Source organism: Scomber japonicus, chromosome 2 (genome assembly GCF_027409825.1).
Source record: "Scomber japonicus isolate fScoJap1 chromosome 2, fScoJap1.pri, whole genome shotgun sequence".
Lineage (NCBI taxonomy): Eukaryota > Metazoa > Chordata > Actinopteri > Scombriformes > Scombridae > Scomber > Scomber japonicus.
In genome coordinates this window covers 25815397-25820941 of record NC_070579.1, presented here as the reverse complement: position 1 = coordinate 25820941, position 5545 = coordinate 25815397, and positions in this window count along the sequence as shown.

The window sequence follows — 5545 nt, the reverse complement described above, 5'->3', positions numbered from 1 at the left end:
AAAATATTTTCATCAGCTACAGCTAGTCACTAAATGTGTTTGTTTTCCATTTGGTGCAGAGCAGGTAGTATACAGTGGGTTTTTAGAGCTTTTCCTCTGAAAACAGCTGCCAACATGACAAAATGAGAGCACTGAGAGTGAACCAAAACAGTATAGTTGCAGGTTGAACAGCTAAACAATGAGCTGAAAGAGTGATAATTGTGTGATAATTCTCTGAATGTTCATCTCTCACATTGCACATGTTCATTGGATGTTTTATTGAAATATTTCAATGATAGTTGCCTTAGAGATAACTCACTTCATTGCCTTATTACAAATGAAACTACTGATCTTCAGCAGTGTATCTACTGCGCCTCCTGCCACCAGTAATAAAAAGCTTGTAAATCCCAGCAGGTGACCTCTCATCAGGTTCTGCTGCTGTGTCATATTCAAAATAACTCGTTAATTCAAATATCTCATTATCTGCTGACAGAGACAGATATGTGCAGGTGTGTGTGCTTGCACCCCTGATTAAATGATAAATGTTATTGCACTTTAAAGCTTAAGTAGCTGAAGTCTGGTAATATTTTTGGCTTTGGAGTAATGTGTTCCTCAGATTTAACCTATTATTAGCCTCTGTGTGTTTCCAGGTCAAAGTGGAAGTAGAGTTTGTTCAGGTGTGTTTGCCCAGCCGCCCCATGGGGTCTGATGATCCCACTGTTTCAAGCGCTCTCCAGAAATGACAATATCTGGCAGTAGGAAAAATGTGTCGCCATGGTGACAAGTCAGTGTCCTGTCGACCAGCTATGCAGGATGGAGACACTCATGGGAGAATGGCTCTCAGGGTGTTGTTTACCTGCTTCACCTATTTATAATACTCAAGCCAGGCAGAGAGAAAACAAATGTGTTGTCCTTAGTGTTATATTGATTCCTATAGGCAAGGTGTACATTTTCAACCCAATCATCACATGTCACTAAATGCTGAAATATTCATCCAAAAATTATACATAGCTGAACTCTGAAATACAGCATGTATGAATGCTTTTTCTGAATGCAGAAGACACATCCCTGCTTACAGATGCACATACAACAAAGTCTTGGCCATTTAAAGACAATATGTACGGTTTTAATAAATTACTGTATAGATTTGAAAAATGAGTGTCTTCCTCCCTGCATGAACCTCCCACTGGAGCCTTAGATAGAGTCTCGCCTGGAGCGTCAAGCAGAGAACAGGCGACCATTAATCATTGATTATGAACATTTACGTCTCATTCCATTTAATTATCTCTTGTTCCTGAAACAGTGGGACTGCCAAGCAGAGTATCTGCACAGACTACCTGCAGGCGGGAGGTCTGTACTAGGTTGGGTTATCTGGGTCAAGTTCACCTTTGGCTGGGATGGGTCTTTCTAATTACATTTAAAAACGCTGATTAGATAGGAAAAGAGGCAGCAGAAAACTTTGTCTTTGAAGGTCAAAATCATAAAAAAAACAACATCCAAGAGACTGCAAAGAACTTTGTTTCTGCTTGAGTCCTCACTAGAAAGTGGAACATTTCACCAGTTTTCAGATCTTTGCCCCAGCTTCATGTGTGTCAAAGAATTTATTTTAAAATGCGACCAGTTTATAAAGCACTTTTCACACATTTGTGATCCGCTGCTACATTATGAACCAACCAGACCTCCCATAGAGAAGCAGCATTAATATCACATTTCTGAAACACTCACAACTCTCACTTCCATAAATATAAATGTATGTGAATTTCAAAAAATAGAATGAACATTTATGGTATTTTGTAAAAGCAGTTCCTCCCACAGACCAAAAACATGCAAAATTGCCAATTAGAGCTGGGATTAGCTCCAGCCCCCCAACCCTCTGTTGGATAAGCAACAGTATGGAAAATTAATGAATGAATAAATGAGTTCTAAGAAGATGGCGTAACGTTATTTTGTTTATTTTATATGTGGTAATTTTATACATCACATGACTGATTAATATATTAGAAACATTGGAACCTCTGAGCTGAAAACAGGACAAATGGTGTACTGGAGAGGAGTGGTGCAACATATATAGAAGCAAAGTTGAAATTAAAATGATTTTTTTCTTATTTAGTCTTATTTAGAAAAACTGTAATTACTAAAAATAAGTAACATTTGCAGTGGTGAAGTTAACGGACTACCTGTCGCAGTGAGTTTTGATGTTGTGGTTTTCCGTCACCACCACTGGGATTATGAAAGAAAGACAGTTAATGCTAGGTTGACCCATGCCCCCACCCCATTTCCATAATGCATGTATTGCTGATGACTCAGGAGATGTTGAAATGACATGAACGAAAAATAACATCTCGTGGGAATCAGTGCTTGAGTAGTAGTATTAGCAGTAGTAGTAGTAGTAGTAGCACTAGTAGTATTAGCAGTAGTAGTAGTAGTAGCACTAGTAGTAATAGCAGTAGTAGTAGTAGTAGTAGTGGTTTAGCAGTAGTAGCAGTAGTAGTAGCAGTAGTAGTAGTAGTAGTAGTGGTTTAGCAGTAGTAGCAGTAGTAGTAGCAGCAGTAGTAGTAGTAGTAGCAGTAGCAGTAGTAGTGGTAGTGTAGCAGTAGTAGCAGTATTAGCAGTAGTAGTAGTGTAGCAGTAGCAGCAGTAGTAGTAGCACTAGTAGTAGTAGTAGTAGCAGTAGTAGCAGTAGTAGTAGTGTAGCAGTAGTAGTAGCAGTAGTAGTAGTAGCACTAGTAGTAGTAGTAGTAGCAGTAGTAGCAGTAGTAGTAGTGTAGCAGTAGTAGTAGCAGTAGTAGCACTAGTAGTAGTAGTAGTAGCAGTATTAGCAGTAGCAGTAGTATCACACATAATTTGACACCTCATCTCTGAGCTCTAAAATTTCAATCAACCCCTTCTACAGGAAACACCCCTTGAGTTTTATCCTGACTGAAAAAAAAAATACACAATTGCTTCATTATCATTATAGTTTGCATTTCCTCACACAAAAAGAGAATGAGGAGAATTAAATGTTTTGTTGGACTGTAATCTCATTTTAAATTCTTGTTGTGTCCATTCTCAAAGATAGAAATTAGGTAAACTGAGCCATTAGGGTAAATTACATTCAATTTTACACTATTTAAATGTTAAGTGACTCATTTTAGCCTGATCCACTTGAGATTTTGGTGACTTTAATCTTACGCTTCCCTTCGCTGCAAATCTAAATAAAAATGTGATTCAGGTACATAAATTCAAACACATTTTCCAGGTGATGTAACCTGCATGTAACTGTCTCTGGTTAGCATTTACTAGCATTTGCCGTGAAAAGCCAATTGCCACAGAACAGGTTAGCTCGTGTGCTCATCATTTCACCAGGAGTATTTTTGGCTGAATGTTGACATGTTGACAACATTAGAAGAAGCCGGAAATCACATCATCACCTGCATCATATATGTGTCTGATGCATTCTTTAAAAACCCATAAATTAACATACAGTACAGACACAAATTTTATAAGTATATTTTATTGATGATCATTATTTCATTTTCACCAGGTCTGCGAAGGTACAAGTCTGTGGTAGGCTGTGCAAACATGCTCAAAACACTACAAAGCCACTGCACTCGCTCCCACCAACAACGCAGTATACAATGACATAATCATATACAGTATTCAAATACGTGGAATCCTTCTCATAGATATATTTAGAAAAATATAAAGTCCTAACTTTTAAACTGATAGACAAAAACATTGCACGACAAAAACACAGAGTTCCACATATGCTGTGATGCCCTTATTTGCTGAAAGACGATGAATGTGTGAGATGTTTTAATGAGCAAAGTGATGCTTGTTTAAAGTTCAGCTTCAAATGACTGAAAATATATATGGATTAAGTGCTGTTGTAGTTCACTCGGCATGCGAAGACATGCCCAGCTCGGACAAATTCACAAAAGACCATCAGTGTGTGTGTGAGAGAGAAAAGTGATTGGGATGTGTCTGCACATAAGAGACGTGTGTGTGTGTGTGTGTGTGTGTGTGTGTTTTATAGTGTGACAGGGAAAATGCTGCATGTAGACAAGGAGGGACACAAAACCTGCAGCTTTGCAAGAGCAACGGTAAGTCTCCGTTGTGTGAGTGTGTTTGCAGACGTGTTTCACACCACACAGTGTTACATAAACAAAATGTCGGGAGGACTGTGCTTAACAAAAATGGTCCTGAACCAAGAGCTGCTTGACGAGACCAAGGGACCTGACCTCAAAGGGACGCTGACATCCAAAGTTGGGCGAAGAATGGGATTGCTATGTATTTTGAAACAGATCATTTATGAGCTATTTAAGCCAAAGTGGAGATAGTTTACCTTGAGGTTTGTTTGACGAATGCATATTTTTATCCACTTGTCTGACTTACCACTGTGTGACATAAACCAGTTCAACTTGAAAAGGGACTTGTTTAATAGAAGCTTTTAGTGACGTCCTGCAAGAGTTGGAAGTAAAAGATCATTTTATAGATACAGAAGCATAAATTGGCTGAGGCCGGCATTATTTTCTAAAATGTCTTTATCTCAAGATCACAAGTAAAATGTTTCATTATATAGAGTTAATTATCTCATTATCTTAAGCAAACAAAATGCTGTTCTCTCGAGGTATTAACGTAAAATAATGGGATTAAAAAAACTGTGATTGCTGTTCTTGGCTTCCATACACAGATATGTGGATTAAACTAAAATAACATTTCAGATGCGATATACTGAGATTACAGTAACTTATCTTTAATATTTTCCAGTAAAATTCCTGAAACATTTAAATAAATGTTCAACAGTCAAGTTTCCATTGAATTGTAGTTTTTAAAGTTTTAGCCAAATTTCCAGAAAACTGGCAAAAGAAAATGCATCCAGATAAAACACTAATTCACCAAGTTATTCCTTTTACACTTTCCTATTATTGATACTCCAACCTCTCAACCTCAGCTGAGCATTAAAACTTTTCTAGATATTTTTTCTATATACTTTCTTTTGACCACAATTTACACTCAGGTATTATTTTAATGGGCAGACTGAAAATGTGATTTAAAATAGGTGCAACCACACTTATGTATGTATGACCAGGAGAAAAACATGGAGTGAAACTAAACTTTATCAAATGCTGTAATTGGCACATGACAGAAAAAAGTTTGAGGGTCACTGATAAAACGACATAAGTGGCATACTTCAGGACATCTTCAGGAAGTCACTGAAAAAACATTAAATGTATTTATGCTTAGTTCTATTTAATCTTGAATGTAACTGTCTTACTAAATTTAATTTCCTGTAAGTGAATTAAAGATTTTTTTATAAAGCATTGACAATGGCTGACATGGGGTGATGGGTTTAAGACCATTTATCCAGTCATAATTGTCTTTGCTCTCGGTGACACAGTCTCCACAGAGGCGATGGGAAGTTACAGTAGATGAATGACCAAATGAGGAGGACAGGAGACTCATTACTTCCTCATTAATGCCAGATGCCGATGCCAAGGGGGGTCAGATGGGAGATACAGGACGTCACTGGAGCAGATGCAAACTGGAGATTGGATCAAATGTCCATCCTAAACGAATTTGCGGT